Below are 17420 nucleotides of genomic sequence, written 5' to 3'. Positions count from 1 at the left end.
AGTTTTCGTGCATATATATAACAAACTATTTTTGGACGATCACTTACACAATTTTTAATTTGTTGAAAAGAAAGCGATATAGCGGAGATGATCTTATTTTAATCTTTTCTATTGTATACTATGGAATTCGAAAGTTGAAAAAACAATTTCTTTTTTATCGAAATTTCAGGAATCAGCCTGTCAATTGAGAAATGCTCTTTCTCAAATAATGATACTATATCATTAAAAAAAAAACACAGTTTTTCACCATAATGTAAAATAGTAAAACCTGGCTTGATGTTCTAGCTTTATTCCTGTAACGTTTTCCTCATACGCATGAGTGTATATAGCATCGGCAATAAGCGGAGTTGATAGTTCTAGCTTGGAAAAGTATAATGCTGATCAAAGTGTCTTTTAATCTAGCAGGACACCTATATTTCCCGTCGGCTCGTTGGTCTAGGGGTATGATTCTCGCTTCGGGTGCGAGAGGTCCCGGGTTCAAATCCCGGACGAGCCCAATTTTTGTCGAAATCGAGTTGATATCAACGATGGCTGACAGGATGCTAACTGCCGCTATTACCCTATGTACGAAAACTATATAACTATTTTGAACCTATTCATTAACAGAAGAATTGATCGCTAGAGAGGGTATGCTCCAAATAGTAAATAAACTTTCGACAAATTTTTGTTTCATTCAGCTTCGTATTGTTTCCTGTTTTACTACAATTTATTCACCATGGTAATTCCTAATATTTGCTTAGACTAGACCAAATGAAATTTTCTCTGGATCAAGCATGCAGTCCAGTTATCTGTTATTATGAATAAATCATTTATAGATACATGAATCATTATATATAAATCAGAAAATGAAAATATTTCATATAAGAGAAAGATGCGCCTATTTTAATAATTATATTTCCTAGTCGTCGTCATTTTTTTACGGATACTGCGTGTGATGTCGAGCGGAAAGATCTGATTCCTCTGTCTTAATTGGATTTTATTTTTCTAACCTCTCATTGTTATACACAATAATTCCGTGAATTTCACTGATTTAAAGATTTCTGTAAAAGTGGTGTTGCCAAGGAAAGTGCGATCGATTTACAGAGTTCAAAAAACTGCTCGAAGTAGCTGGCCCACGCAGGGATCGAACCTACGACCTTCGCGTTATTAGCACGACGCTCTAACCGACTGAGCTAGTGGGCCTTGGGCACTGCGTCGTGTATTCAAAGGATTGGAACCTATTGTGTTATTCAACAAGGATAAAGTCAAATTCAAGATATTAGGTTATCGATAATATTAAAACATACGTATTATCTATTAAGATGGTGTTACACATTATTATTTTTATCATTTCTCGTTTTATTACATTCTGTGTTATGCTTATCGCGCTTTGTACCATTCTTTCTACTAGGTATAGCGGCACAACCAGTATATTTCGTCGACGCGTACCCACGTAGCAGAGTGGCGCAGTGGAAGCGTGCTGGGCCCATAACCCAGAGGTCCGTGGATCGAAACCACGTTCTGCTAAGTTTTTTGTAACGTCTACTAGGCGCGCAGTTATGGAATTTAAACTTACGTATAGCTGGTAATCAGTAAATGTTTCATTCTGTCTGTGCCCCGAGAAACGGGCATAATTTTGAAAAATATATATATTATGTCGGAATTTATGATACATTTATTTACTTATAAAAAAAAATGAGGAATATGCTAAAATACATGAATATGATTTGTAGAATAAGTAGAACACACTCAGACAATGGAGAACACTTCAGGTAGTTCAATAACATTTAATATATATTTTTGTAATCCAGTTTATTCAGCTGGATGTTAGCCCTGTACATGCTTTTGACAGTTATGGAGCGTATATGGTATGGAGTCAGGAATTTTCTGCACACTACAAAGAATGTTGGCGCAAGTTCGATCTTTTTATATATACTATATATAACGAGTGGCATATCTAGACTAGAATGTTTTTAAGTAAATTTAACTCCTTGAAATTTTTAATTAATAAAGATATGTTAGTTTTACGCAGGATATATTAATCGATCCTGACGTATTATTCGATGTTCACCCAGCCATTGTGCATTTTACTTCCTTTTCCTATTTGGTCATTTGCAAACATTATGCTACAGCTGCGAATGTACATTTTATTAAAAAATACCAACTACAACCATTATCAGAAGCATATACTCATATACAGAAGCGTACACCTACTTCTTTCAAATACCAACATTAATAGATATATATGGAAGTGTGTGTTCACGCATGTTAAGAAGACCATAATCGTCGAGTTTTCTCTACACTGTTGCTCCAGCACTCAAAGCCCACGGGACACTTTTGACGACGATCGTGCGGCATTTCACCCCGGCTGAACTGCCTTATAATTACAGGTTGGGTAAAGTTTATTTGGCATGGTACTTATCACATCCACCGCACACGCGGAAGGTTGCAAGTTCGAGCCTTGGCAGGAACTTTAATATTTCGGATTGCAACATCTTCGTAATACTCAAACTATTATAATGGTTCGTGAATTTTTTATTACTGAACAGTTTAGCTTCAAAGGTTTCATTTAGGAATGCCTAACGTGCTTACGAAAGCATCTCTACCTGCATGACTTTTTTAATTCCATAAGTAAATAAAATATGTTGTATAAATAAAAGGGCTTGTAACCTTTAAGTGTCCACACACATTGTGCTGCAAGTAAATTTTTTTAAAGGAAATAACTATTTTACCTCACTTAACTTAAACAAGATCTATTCTATATGAATTGATTCCCGATCGTTGATAAGTCCATTGTAATATATAGGTCTCATCTTGAAAAGCCGGTCGTGCCGTTTTCCGATAATCAAATTGTTACTATATTATTTACAGTGAAATAGAATTATAATTCTAGTATGATTTGCTTACTCTCTTAATGATGATGATTATTTCAACGCTCTATTGAAGAGAAGGCATTTTCAGAAGAGTCTACAAATAGAGGCTTACTATCGGCTATGTTTGTACATATAGTTGGAAAAACGGTAGTATCACAGAAAGTTGGAAGATAGCGCGTTAGAATGCATGTGTGCACAATGTTCAATTTTTATTAAATCAGCTTGTACACAGGTTGGAAGCATTGGTTTGTCAATCATAGGATCAAGGCATCATATAGTACAAGGTTTGTTTAAAACAATAGGCATATACATTTTGGGACAAAGATGATGCGACCTCTGTAAAGAAAATTTAAAAGGTGTACTGCGTCGGCCGGGAATCGAACCCGGGCCACCCGCGTGGCAGGCGAGTATTCTACCACTGAACCACCGACGCTTGTTGATAGGCGCCTCCAGTGGCTACAATTAACGAGGAGAGATGAGCTAAAATCAATTTTTAATATACTTTTGCGCTTTAAAGTGCCCTATCAATTGTTAATAAATCGCCTGTTTTGGAAGTATAAGGACATTGTATATAGGGCTCATTATACAAAGAAATTAATGGCCATGATAATTCATGTGAACATATTGATCATCAAAAAATGGCATAGATGTATGCATTGTACTTCAAATGCAGTAATTCGTAGTTTTTGTAATCTATCAAGAAAGTCTCAATCAAGCACACAAAAGGTTCACTGGTTGTTAAGTGATTCAGTAAAACAGAGAATTACTACTTCATATATCAGCTTCGAAGAAAATTTTCATAGATTACGAAACCGTACAAACATTACGAGATCTACTGAAGACATGCAGGACGTTCTTTAAATGATGGAACTTTTTACTACGACAGACAATCACTACAGTAATCGGATTTATAGCAAATTTTCTATTCATGGTATATAGGCACTATATGTTTGTTTGTACACATGTGGGTATGCACATGTTTAAGCTAATGAACTAGATTATCGTAGAAAGTCTTACACATTTAGTTTCAAATTAATCTGGAAAATATAAAACTTTTTTTAAAAAAATTTTATAAAAATTTTTGAGCTACCAGACGATCTTTTGCGGCTTTCATTTAGCTTACTGTAAAAAGTGTGAGTGTCAAACTAGTTTGTCGAATAGAAAAAAATCAGAAAACAACTTCAAATTTGTCTCCAATTAAGAGGTTTCGATTAAATATTGTGCCGACTTCTCACATAAGTTGAACTTTCTAAATAATAGCTATAACATTAAGTTATATCGTTAAGTTATAACGTTAAGGTAATATCAAATCAGCCACAAGTGTGAATCGTCCTTGGTTGGCCGTGATCGTATAGTGGTTAGTACCTTGCGTTGTGGCCGCAATAACCCAGGTTCGAATCCTGGTCACGGCATATTTCTATTTTTACGCGTCTTCTTCTCGCACTGTGGGGATGAAAGCCTCATCCAAACCCTAATTATTTATTATATTAAGAAGTTGCCTGGCCTTTTCGATTAGAGGCTGGAGACAGCCAGGAGTTGTTAGTTCAAGGATATATACTGCAATAAATAAGTGATATTTATTAACATCCTCTTAGAGTTTATGTACGCTTAATTAAGAGCAACGAAACTCCCGTGACACCGCAAACCGTATGAATAATAAAAGCCTCCTTAAATACACATTACATGTCAGTCGATAATAACTTAGGAAAAGTTTATTATGCAACCACAGCTAGTACTTGTCTACCGTGCAGGTAACAGTGTGCGGCATTCATTTGCATTGGCGCATGCCGTGCCAAGTGAAGTAATAATAACTTTCTATGCAGTTTAACTTTATATACAAAGTGTCATTGGCTGGACTGTGAATGAATACGATCTGTGACTACGATATACGTAAGCGCATAGGGTTTGTGCTTGTAAAATGTCGAGATTCGAGAGATGTCGAGAGGAAGACGCTCTAACTAGATCATGGAGCCTACACGGTTTACGTCAAATTTCGTTTTAGGTATCCAAATAAAACCCTACAGAGGCAAAAAGGTCTTTTTAACAGCAAAAATGATATATTGTCATCTTAGTATAAAAGTTATTATCCAGAACGGTGCAACGTAACGTCCAGGGAAATTTAGAAACTGGGAATAACTGTTTTATGTTAAATGTTTAATATAATGAAGAATGTAGGCTAAGAACTAGCAAATTCTAGTAATATAACATAAACTCGAAGAGTTAATTTATTTTATAGAGAAATGTCCAAAAATACATTTGTAGCTTATGTAGAAGAAAGATTGCCTGAGTAAAAGCCATTTTTAAAAATGACGCTACTTTACGCTTGGCGCATAGATAACATTCAAATGTTATCTCCGTGTTAGCATGCTGTTATGTCTGTATTCAAAGCTGTACTTTTGAAGAGCATGTCCGGGTACCGATGTATATATATTACCATATAGTATATTCGCTGGTTGACTGATATACATATTGGAAATCACAAGGTTACCCACTCCGTTTCTCAAAAAAACTTATGCTTCTTATGACACTCGAAGCAACGTGATAATAATAATAAACAACAGATAACAGCATATGCCCAAGAATTTACTCAACATATAAAAATATGCAAATGTAAAAAATAGGAAGTTAAAATGCATAAATATACATTTACGATTTGGCTTCGTGATAGCAGATATAGTAGTGTCTTTATAGCATCGAACATATTTATATTTAGCGTTTGGATAACTCGATCAGTCCAGCCTCACACTGTCATATTCGTTATCAACGTCATATAAGTTATATCGCAAAACTTTGTTATTATTATTGACAAATTAAGTTTGTGATATAATGAACATGTTTTTTTAATGCAACAGAAGTAACATTCATATCATGTATATCAAAGCAGTATTTAGACGTTTTTTAAAGATAAAAAAGATTTTCCTACTGGGGCAGCTCAGTAGAGTATTGATTATTATTCAGCTTATTCCTATTAATGCTATTCAATCGCATTCCTTCGAATGTATCTACTGTACTGAAGTAACAGTCTATGAAAGCACCCAATTGATACTGAACATGTATTTCACTTGCATGTATAATGGTGATCATGGGAAGGATACCCACATAATTGTATTAACGGGCGGCGCCTAATATTACGGAAAATATAAGGTTGACAAACACCTTCTTTCAAATCGAATTTAATACAGGAAAAACTTAGTATCATATTATCGCAACAATATTTCTTGCGTACGCGGATAAAAAGCTTCCTCCAACAGGAAAACGTAACGTTTTTTTTTCTCTTTTTTAAACACAAATTCAGACTTCTAGCGTAATGGACAAGGTCCTTTTAGATCTGTTCTTGTGCAGTCTACTGCAAATGTAAATCATTCAAATTTTCGTTTCAGACTTTACGCGGCAAGAACTGATGTAATTGAAAGAACTTGTACTCCGGTGACTTAGTCCCAAAGATCGACATTTTGTCGCATATTGCAATATGCGCCTCATGCAAACTTTGCAGCTCCTGGCCCTGTTCTAAGTTTCCTGTTATCTAGAGTAACTCTTCACGTATTTTTTATCGAGCAATGCATACTGCAAATATTATTCAGATAAGGTTTAATGTAAAGTTAACTTTTTATAAATAGCTTAATAAAAACTTTTTCATAAATTCAACATCGCCTAATATTTATAGGGAGTAAGTGATATCTTCGTTCGTAGCAATATTTCCATTGGTAAAGTTCAATCTGCCGTAGCCGGGTCGAAAGGGATGGTTAAATGATTTAGGTCCTTTTCATTTTTTTAGACTTTTTCCAGTGAGAATAATTTTAACATTACATAACATAACAGAGATTTTAACATTAGCATTTTAAAATGACTGAAACCATAATGTGAATTGCCGTGTTGTCGTGACTGGGAGCTCCAGAAGCTTGAGTATCTGAAATCAGGTGGGAGATAAATGGGAGGTGTGTATATCGCCTTAGGCTTGAAATTATGAATTATCAGAAATGTGAGCAACTTTACATTTCAAAATGAAAAAACGGTGCTCAGCCTTGGATAATGGCTTTCATTGTATCGGACATCAGGTATGGAGGTAGACTCTATAGTAAGTTCTTTTTTAACTGGTGAAAATATCTGTACGAGAAGTAATGTTACTTGTGTGCAATGAGATCTGACACAAATTTAACAACGTTGCTACGAAAAGTGAGCGATAACATATTCTAGTATTAGATTTAAATTGCAAAGGGGTTTTCTCTACTCACTCAGGGTTTTCATTCGATACACTCTACTCAGAATTTAGTTCAGGGCTCGATCGGACAAACTCTGTATATTGTATTTACTTGGTAATCAAAACTAGAATAATTCTTTACTATTCGACTGACTAGTATATTATAAAACTAGTGTAAAATATATCAAATGAAGACTTGGCAAATCATTCGCCTCCGTGGCGCAATCGGCTAGCGCGTTCGGCTGTTAACCGAAAGGTTGGTGGTTCGAGCCCACCCGGGGGCGAAAAATTTTTGAAAACACCTTTATCGCCCCACGACTAAAGCAGGTTCGTGGTGGTGACACAATTGCATCGAACACATGCCAACAAAGTGTACTGGGCGCTTGTGCCGAAGGATTCGTGATAAAACCGTACGAGTCATTAAGAACAGATATGTTGAGGAGTGAGGGTTTACAAGCCAAAAATCATTTTAACAGTTTTGAGTAACTATTAGGCGATATGATGGCATCGGTCACTTAGGAATATAAAATCGGAAATTAAACTTGGAAACATTCTACTCATGTTGTGCGCCCATGGGATATTTTACGAAAATTGGTCATTTTATTACTGAACACTTGTTGTTGTTGTTGTACATCTGCGAAAAAGCACTCATAGTTAACAAAGAAATGCACGTATGATGAAATCAAACACCTGCTTGTCTACTATACAAAATGTGGTACACTGTAATGGTGAATGAACGGTCGAATTGCGTGGGCCAGGAAAGCAGGAGGGCACGTGATTGGATAGAGTCGTCGACCGTAATGGTCGTCACGCATGCGCCTTTCGGTTGCTTATCATTATTATTTTGGTTAAGAAACACGGAACCATACGACAGTCTTTGCTACGACGATCTTGTCGTTGCTATGGAAACACAACGATTTTGATGTTACCGTATCATAGCATGAATACTTTTAGTCATTGTACTATTTAGAAGCCCCGCAAATATTAGACTGACATCATCACAAATTGCGGTGTAGTCGCTTTGAAGCGCAGCACGTCGCGTCGGGGGTATAGCTCAGTGGTAGAGCATTCGACTGCAGATCGAGAGGTCCCCGGTTCAAACCCGGGTGCCCCCTGTTGTTACGTTTTGGTTTTTCCTACAGGTCGTAGTATTGTATGAGTTCAATAATGCAATGGATAATCAAGGCAGTATATGTATGAAAATCTGATAATGATGCAGTTTAACAGCGTCGTTGGCATTTTATTTTATAACAATTCGACGTAGTATAAATGCTGTGTCTGACTTAATCCCTGAGTCAACTTTATATCTAAATCTCTCGTGATTGACGCAATGCACAAAGTAAGTATATAATTGTTTGGATCACATAGTCCTGGTAAGCAGCTTTGTTATGTTGATAGATATAGCAATGATTTTTTATAGCTGTTTAGTACTTATGGGTAACAAGGCTGAATGACAATATTTGAAACGATACAAACATTTATCTGGGTTGGTCAAGTATACTTTACGCTGTTACACATTGAAACTTTTCCGGAAACGTTGAGAGCTTGTGAACTCTACGGTTTAGATTTTATGAGTGCTTCTTCGGGACTCCTACTCACGGATTTTAATTGCTGAATGCTAGGGTCTATTTCCGAACGTAAAAGTTGTCTTCAGACTAACTTTGTGCATCATGTGTTCCCTTAACGCGGATTTGGATATTAATGTTGAAATATGAACTGGAACTGTGATATGTTGCATTATGTTCCCCGATGTGCGTTTTACCCTTTAAGCGAGCAATATGGATTTAACTCGAGAGCATCTATATTGAGAATAAATATTTTTCTAACATTTTGTGGAACCTCGTTTAGATAATAGTATTAACTATAATTTTCACCTCTATGATGGGTCCATGAATGTACTATTTTACAAGCAAGCAGAAGAGATCCTCATACTATTTAAAAAATCGATGACCCATAGCAAAGGTAAGTGTATGAAGCAAGACCCTCTGGAACAATCGGGGTTTTTTTTATATCTTCTACGAGCTAATTTCTTTGGCTATGTCAACGTGGCCCCGTTATTTTTAGAGTAACAATAATAATGAAGACGATTACCGGTACGTGAAAACGCGGTCAATTTTGCCTGTAATCGTAAAAGGTATTCAACCGAGTTTAGCGCTCAGAAAAGCGCCTCTTACTGTATAACTTTAAAGAACAAAATCGGACGTCGTCCTGGTTGAGCTTAGGTGACTTACAATTGAGTAAACAATTGAAATAGTTTGCTCTATAGACAGTAGGAAGTGGAATTCGTTAACAGGACCGATAAGCTAGATGAAAATGCAATAAACATTTAGATTCATATACGATACTATTAAAACTCAATTAGGAATAAGAAGATTGCATGTTTGAGTGTGCTAAATTATTAAATGAATCTATTGAGAGACTGTCTAACACTAATAAGGTGCAGGCTTTTTTAGATAAGTACAACCTCCTCAAGTTTTCACGATTCGTTGCAGAACTTCAAGCCCTTGTTTAAATTCATTGACAAATCCATTGAGCTATCCATTGAGCATATAGGTGCGTCTGTTCACTAAATACCTGGAGGTGATTTGAAACGTGGCAAAAATGGATTCCCAGACAATAAAATAGGCTTACGTTACTTGACATAAAAGTTTGTTAGCTTTCAACAAACGTAAAGAAGGGTTTTGCAGGAAATAACTTTATGTCTGTTTGAGAAAAAGCTCAAATAGTCTATCGAGGAAACAAGTAGTGATACACAGCATGCTTTGCTAACGCAGAGTCAGCCATTCTGAATTACCCACATTCGGAATTCAATCTAAGATAATTTAACTCCAGCTCATAAGCTGAATTAGTTACTTTTTTTGAAAGATCTGAAAAGACTAAGCAAACTAAAATACGCCAAGGGTCCTAGGAATCGTTCTGTACTTGTAAAGTAATCTAGATAGAACGATTTTTCAAGCTCTAGATATACTTTAACGAGAAGCCGAATTGATCCTTTAAAGCAAGCATCAGTTTCAATATTGCCTAAAATCATAGAAAGCTGACTGGTATGTCACATGTGCATTTAGAAGAATAAGGGTCTAACGGGTCCCCGGGACACAGTTGGAGTTATCCTAAGACGGAAATAATACGGTCAAATCATGAAGCAATGAAGTGTTCTTTATTGCATGATATTTTAAAAAAGCCCACAAAACATAAAACATTTTATATATAACCCTAATGCAGAGAAAAGAACGTGCGTAATCCCATGTGAGATATTTCTCAATATAACAAAAAATGAGAAAACTCAATTTTTGTATGCTGATATATAAATGTGCCGTCGCCAGTTCTAGTATTCTCCATTATATATGCTACGTTTGTTGTCGAATGAAAAAGGGATTTGAGTATTACTGGTTTAAACCTCTTCACATAAGAAGTAGAGCTTTAGGCTAGAAGAAGTGAGATGAGACGAACAATATTGTCAAACGTTCATAAAGAAACAAATCGCTGCTCCAGCCAAAAAAACGTTTTAAGGTTACACTTACAGATCATTACTAGAATCTAGTTTTGTAACTGCACGAATTTGACAAGCGAAAGAATCGTCTTTTACCTATACTTTTTTGGGCAAAATGTGGGGCAGAATGTTTGAAAGGTTAAAAAACTGGAAAAAACGCATGCTGCAGATCATTGTTGTAATAACTGTAACAGAGCCCGAAATCGAGTTTCAATGCTGATAACTAATTTAAGTTACTACAATCTATTTGATATCGGTTTGCGCACATGTAATTTCTGACATAACTGGCATCGAGGTGTGCCAACGTGACTATCTCAGTAGGTGAGCGAGTGGTAAAGGCGACAGGAGTGAATTACATTGAGGTTTCTCCACAAAGGTCCGTATTCTGTCGACTGCGTTGAGCTTTTTGGCAAGTATTAATTTTAAAATTATCCATTTGTGAAAACAAGCATTGCTGTTGCGGTAAACGCTAACCTTTTGTTCTATCCTAAATGGCATTGATCGACTGCTTCATTTTGGACATAGTCTTTGTACTGTTACAATTCATAGCTTAGGAAAACTAAATAAACATCAGTTTCGTCGACTTCAGAACGTATCGATCCGTACGAATATCTAGAGCACTTCGGTCCAGCGGTTCGCATAGAATTAACGGTTACTTTAACCCGCTCTTTCGAATATCACAGAAAATAGGCGGGAACATTAGTTGTCCGTGCATTAAAAAGGCATATGATTTCAGTACTTTATTAAATGTGACTCATTAATATGAAAAAATGCATTAGATAATGCTTGAACCTCAGGAGCAATATTCATACGCTTGAATTGTTAGCTAGATTAGCTCTTTCATCGACTGGACATTAACGTCTCTGCGACAAAGGACGTTCATATCATCTATTTATGTATGCATTGATTTTATGTAGTTTTAGAAATGAAAACAATTTATGACACTAATTAAGCAAACTAAACATATAAGGAAGTAGAATCGCAGGCTAGAACTCAGTAATTAGATTCACGCCGTCAGATTTTTCGTGGAGATCAGACATTCTTGACATGGTTTACCTCGCTGAACTCGTTTACTTAAGAGACAGTTTTTCTTCGTTCCTGTTTATTAACTTTTTGTTTACTGTATATCTTTTCAGATGGATACAAAATCTGCGTGTCCTTATGATCGATGAAAAACAAACGAACGTACAGCCAGGGGGAGATCAAGGTCATTTATTAGTGCTTATTGTTGGGTAAAGCATAAATCTCTATTTGCTAGAGAGTAGGCTCATATTTGGTAAAAAGTGGGCTGGGAGTTAAAGAAGCATGTATTTGAATTGTCAACCTAGCGTTTTCTAAACTAGAAGACGATTGTTCTTAAGCAAGGGCTTCTCCTTTTACCCACTTGTAAGTCAACACCTTTCTCCGCCCCTGAATGCTACAAAACGCAGCTCTCTTGAACAGAGTATAATCTAAGACAGCGTTTGAAACCGAATGGATAACAAATGTGTTTACTTAACCTTTAGGTGAACTTGAAAAGTCTTTAAACGCTAGTGATACGCCTTCGCAAAGTATTTAAAAGTTACTTGGGCTTGAACCAGCGATCCGTATACTACTGCATCCAAGAGTTTAAACATCGACGTTACCTCGTTGACAAGTTATAATTTAAAAAGGTTCATCGTCACTTTTTTACGTTTTACTAAATTCAAAAACATTCATCACTGTCTCACTACATAAATAGCGAGACTGCCATAGCACACGCGCCAACTTGTAGCCTACCAACTAAGTCGGTTAGAGCGTCGTGCTAATCATGCGAAGGTCGTAGGGTCGAACCCTGCGTGGACCAGCATAGTTCTTGGCTTTTTACTTCAGTAAATTCACCATACTTAGCGGATTTAATCGAACGTACGTGTAATGAAAATGAATGAACACAGTGATAATGTAGTAGATTTTTGCCCTACTTGTATGTATATACGCAGGTTAATAAATGTGTTTACGGTAGACAACCTTTTTTTATCTGCAATGTATTTTTATGAAGTATATAACTATGCTAAAATTGAATATAGCAATATTTGGACAATCTTGCCTTTAATTGGGTATCTGATTCCATATCTCGTTTTGTACACATATCCTACGTATTCTAACCGGGTACAGTTTTCCGCTGAAAAAGTCGAACTATGCTAGCCAATAAAACTGCTAATTTTTAAAAAATCGTGAAGCGGTTTAACAAGCTTTAACATAAGTTAATAAGGGTTGGATAAAGAACAAGAATTTGCCGCAGTATAGCGACCAAAATAAAAAGGAAACAAAGCATCAGAAAAAGCAAAGCTAATTAAATATTAGAGCGTATTTCCCAGAGTGAGAGGCGGGGCCAAGAGTGAGCCAGAAAGCTTACCCCGCTGAAGGGTTTCGGGTCATTTTTTAGAACCTTGCCCATATATTTTCACATTAATGTCCACTTTTGTTTTTGAACCTAAAAAAGCCGTAAAATTCGCTCCCCATCAAGCGACCCATTTTCCTAAAAAATTCGCTAAATCGTGCCTATGAATTTAATTAAGTAGACTATCGAGGAATGGTAGTGTAAATGCCGATGCGTCCAGTTGCATATACTCAGTACAGCGTTTGTAATAATGTGATAACAGTGTATATTTTGAAGCCAGCATTTTGCAAGTATGAACTCAGCGTGGGCATAGTTATTCATTTGTTCATCATGCTGTTTAAACAATGCTTTAAAAACAACGAAGCATCAAGGAGTTACCAAATACTATCTTCTAGACACCTACTGCGCACGTTCCATGGATAACTGTTATCGTCTAACATACCGTACTTTTAATTAAGCAAATATAACGATTTAAAACGATTAATTTGACTTATGCTTGGCATCTTTTAAAATCTTTAAAAAAAACTGAGGCCTAAATTTCATCAGCTATTTTAGTACGCTTGTCAAATTTATAATGTATGAACGTCTTCGTTGCATACTTCTGCTTAGTGCAAAAAGTAAAATAAAATCGTTTTTTGGTAATTGAAATCTTTAATCAGTTAATACCGCAGTTGTTCCCGGAAGTTCAGTGATCAATCGTATGACTGATTTTAGCTAATGTATTTGTTCGTTCGAAAGTTTACTACAATTATTATGTTTCAAAATGACAACATAGAAGATAGTACTTTCATTTTTAGTATCTCTTGCGTTTCGTTAGATATCTCAAACTATGACCTTAAAGAACATACACCGTGCATTTTGAGCGCCAGAATACGATATTCGTAGACATTGCTTATCACAACTTCTTTACCAAACCTCCGTATTTGATAACATCACTCTGATGGTTGTACGATCTAAATCAACACACACCGGTGTTGGATTCGTGAACAGCTAACTTATGCAGCGTTTTTGTAGAAGGTCCTTGCAGTCGAGAGGAAGACTAGTGGGGTAAAAGCTTAGTTCATACGGTGACGTTCTCAACGTACCCTTTTAACCAATGGTTAAATTGATACTTTATAAGACGACTTTACATTTGGAGAATGGTATTAAGATGACTCTCAATGATTTCTTACAAAAACATTATTACTACCTATTTTTTTTGTTTGTAATATGCACAAACTATAGACAGGAGAAGCCTCGGTTCATTTGTTCACTATTCACAAATTAAATTCAATTCGAAGGGATTTCAGTACATAATTCCGTTTGTTTAAGCCCACTTCTTAAAATAATGGCCGTTCTCTTTACATCGATTTACCATTAACGGCTTTGATACTTGGCAAGCAGAGTTTGCCAAGCTCGGAACGAAATCCGAATTGTGTGTATTTATATGTGAATTATTATATGTGAATTATTATATGTACATCACAAGATTCCAATTAGTAAATCTTCGTTAATGTTAAAGAAGACCGACGCGAATGCAGTCCTCTATCCTCTTTCACCTAATGTTCAGAATTTTCGAATAAATCTTTGGAGTGAACAAATTATACAATTATATATAATTGAAAAATTACTATAAATCCCTCGAAAGTGACTAAAATCGGTTAAATGCTAAATAAAAAAGGAATGATTTTCAAATACAGAGAAACAAAGCAGCATTCAACAAAAATAAAGGCTTTAAAATGCTGAAATATTTAACCATGCCGCTTCCACCTTACTTATACCATTGTTATTATTATTTTTACCGTATGGTACGGCTACCATTGCGTTTGGTAGCTTCATGGAAACTATGAATAACTTACGCATGTGTTCCTAAACATTTTCAAAACATCAATGAATAAAGGATTTCAACTATATTAGATATATTTTATTTAAAAATTCTTAAACATTGATCCACCTTTGTACAGTAAAACAGCCATTTTGTCATAACATTGACCTTTGTAAAAATGTAAATACATAATATTTGAAGCGAAGTGTTTTATTCCAAAAACAAATTATTTGAAGTAATCATATTCAAGGAGGATATGACAGCTAATTGCGTCACTCATCAATTCACGTACGCAATCCGTGGCAGTCCAAGCTACATACACACGTATTCTAAATCGGTGAGTAATTTGCGCATGTTTTTCATTGAAGTGCCGATTTTAGGCATGGCCCACTAGCTCAGTCGGTTAGAGCGTCGTGCTAATAACGCGAAGGTCGTAGGTTCGATCCCTGCGTGGGCCATCTGCTTTTACTTTGAGAGCCTCAAGCGAGCAGAATCGAGGATTTCTTTTCATGTTCATCCACATGCATCTACGTTTTATAATCCCTGAAAAAGCTGCAGAGCCACATTCTTTTAAACGGGATTTTTATAACACTATGCAGCGGCAGCTACAAATTGTTTTTGTGTAGACGCCCAGAATATATAACATACGATAAGTACAAGCGTCATTCACAGATCGGGCATGCAATATTGATAACCTCAGGTATCTTTGTCGACAGTATATGGGTGAAAATCAACTGCTAACAAGTCGCAGCTCGGTCAATCGAACTTTTGATTCGCACGCATAGCTTCACGTAAATATGCGTGATTTCCTTAAAACACAAGTATTGTTTATGTGAATCCTAATAAAATATTTGTATTAACCGCTGTTATTAATACCATCGACATCTAATCTATAATTTTTATGAAAAAAATTCTTTCAAAAAGCGGAGATATAGGGTATCAATCCTCTACTTCCCACCTGCTGAGCCAGGCCTTTGCCACCTTACCTATATGCCCTTATGCACTTCCCTCATGCGGAACTCACTGTAAATCCACCTTGCTCCAGCAAGTATAAACACAAATTGCTTCGACGGACGAGGAAAATCCATTATTTGCTCAATTGGCTTCTATATCAGAATTAATTTTAAATGTTAATGTAACTTGCAATTTAATTCGACGAAGTTTTGATGTTTCGAGTTTTAGCCTTTACGCATTCCTTAAGACGGCTGGAGCCCAGTACGAAGCGAACTATGTCTATGCCCTGATAAATCTAATGAATGTCAATAGTGCTTTTAAGAGGAATTTCTTTAAATAAAATAAGGGGCTATTTATTTTAACACAATTTACTTTTTATTTGCAAAACCGAATGCCCTTCGAAGATAACTGAGAACCTGACAAAAATGTTACTGACTCCAAATCTTTTCGGTCCAATACAGCAATATCTGCGGTATTCAATAAGTATATATATGGTAATACCACCCACTGTAAAGATGATTAAAGTATTTGTAAGACTGACCACCTCATTAATTATTTGTATTGTGATTTACACAAATTATAGTGCGTTAGACTGTGTTAATTCAAAGCTGATGTGACCACTAACTGCCTTAATTATTCAGTAAATAATGTTTGTTAGGGGCATCGATTTTGGCACATGTCAATTGCGGTAAACCTTAAAATACTCCCTTTGAAAAAAAAACTATAATTTTTCTTTAAGTGTAAATTATTTTGAGCACTACCCAGCGAAAACAGGTTGAGCAGGCATCAACAGCAGACGGTTCTAGAATTATCACATATTTGAAATACGCACCGAAAACTGCTTATCAAATGATCTGGCCTGTAGATCTATCGAATGAATAAATTTCTCTTAAAGGAGTTGTTTGGGTTTTAGGGATGGGCTCAAGTTATAATTCGGCGTAATCGTTTCGTGTGTTTTAGTCTTTTTTCTTTTCAATTATACTATAGAAATTCACACTTGACTTAATCGGAAGTTCTATTCTTTTTTTGCCTCCACAGATGTCTATTTTTAATCAAAAGACTGTGATATCAGTTCTTACTTGTAAATTTACAACTATCTTCCTTTCACTAAAAAGATTTCTGCTTACGCAGCGCACAGGTAAACTGAGGTGACACGTAAATGCCACGTATTTTATACGATAATCATTACACATGATAGTTACAGTCTCTATAAACATAGGGGTCTGGTTCAGGCCCACAACTAACCCTAAAATTCTGGAAAATGAAAATAGACTAATTATTATAGGCTTAACTGCGATTCCATTTCAAGCATTTGTTTTCGACGATTTTAAAAGCAACATAACGGAAACAACAATTCTCAGCATTGTTATTAAGTAATGATATTGCCACTGAGGCCTATGGGTTCACATTGCAGGAATACGAGTAAACAGATTGTGGCAATAAGCTGTCCGGGGACTTGCTATGGCAGCCGTGTTCTGGCTTTCATAACTGAAGAGCAGTAGCAGTAGCAGCAGTAACACGAGCTAAATTTTAGTCACTTTTAGCAAATGTATCCCAGGTTGCTTTGGATAACCGACACCGAATGTCCAGACATCCCCTCTTTTGGCGGACTGACTGATTAGACATCCAGCAGCCGATTGTAGACACACCACTACGTGCACTGCTTCTGAGAGCAGAAAATCTCCCATTTGGTTGCTCTGATTACATATTCACATAGATATTGGCGCCAGGTGTACGAGACACCCAGTCGCAGGATTGCGTTA

At 36.1% G+C, this 17420-nt stretch overlaps 1 long non-coding RNA gene and 8 other non-coding genes across 9 annotated transcripts; 6 read left to right on the top strand and 3 right to left on the bottom strand.

The window, feature by feature from the left end:
* The first annotated feature begins 424 nt into the window (after positions 1–424).
* On the top strand, positions 425–496 carry TRNAP-CGG (transfer RNA proline (anticodon CGG)). The gene has a single exon. It is a non-coding gene; the product is annotated as a tRNA-Pro (tRNA).
* A 612-nt stretch (positions 497–1108) lies between these two features.
* TRNAI-AAU (transfer RNA isoleucine (anticodon AAU)) lies at positions 1109–1182 on the bottom strand. Its single transcript has one exon. It is a non-coding gene; the product is annotated as a tRNA-Ile (tRNA).
* A 252-nt stretch (positions 1183–1434) lies between these two features.
* TRNAM-CAU (transfer RNA methionine (anticodon CAU)) lies at positions 1435–1506 on the top strand. Its single transcript has one exon. It is a non-coding gene; the product is annotated as a tRNA-Met (tRNA).
* A 1708-nt stretch (positions 1507–3214) lies between these two features.
* TRNAG-GCC (transfer RNA glycine (anticodon GCC)) lies at positions 3215–3285 on the bottom strand. Its single transcript has one exon. It is a non-coding gene; the product is annotated as a tRNA-Gly (tRNA).
* Positions 3286–4192: 907 nt separating this feature from the next.
* Positions 4193–4264, top strand: TRNAH-GUG (transfer RNA histidin (anticodon GUG)). Its single transcript has one exon. It is a non-coding gene; the product is annotated as a tRNA-His (tRNA).
* Positions 4265–7260: 2996 nt separating this feature from the next.
* TRNAN-GUU (transfer RNA asparagine (anticodon GUU)) lies at positions 7261–7334 on the top strand. The gene has a single exon. It is a non-coding gene; the product is annotated as a tRNA-Asn (tRNA).
* Positions 7335–8093: 759 nt separating this feature from the next.
* On the top strand, positions 8094–8165 carry TRNAC-GCA (transfer RNA cysteine (anticodon GCA)). Its single transcript has one exon. It is a non-coding gene; the product is annotated as a tRNA-Cys (tRNA).
* Positions 8166–14773: 6608 nt separating this feature from the next.
* On the bottom strand, positions 14774–17412 carry LOC111255173 (uncharacterized). The gene is made up of 2 exons (XR_002675367.2): positions 15690–17412; positions 14774–15255 (listed from the first exon to the last, which is right to left on the bottom strand). It is a non-coding gene; the product is annotated as an uncharacterized LOC111255173 (long non-coding RNA).
* On the top strand, positions 15088–15161 carry TRNAI-AAU (transfer RNA isoleucine (anticodon AAU)). The gene has a single exon. It is a non-coding gene; the product is annotated as a tRNA-Ile (tRNA).
* Positions 17413–17420: the final 8 nt, after the last annotated feature.

Source organism: Varroa destructor, unplaced genomic scaffold (assembly GCF_002443255.2).
Source record: "Varroa destructor unplaced genomic scaffold, Vdes_3.0 BEIS01000001.1, whole genome shotgun sequence".
NCBI lineage: Eukaryota > Metazoa > Arthropoda > Arachnida > Mesostigmata > Varroidae > Varroa > Varroa destructor.
Note: the sequence above shows the minus strand (reverse complement) of the source record. Positions and strands in the feature narration are given on the sequence as shown.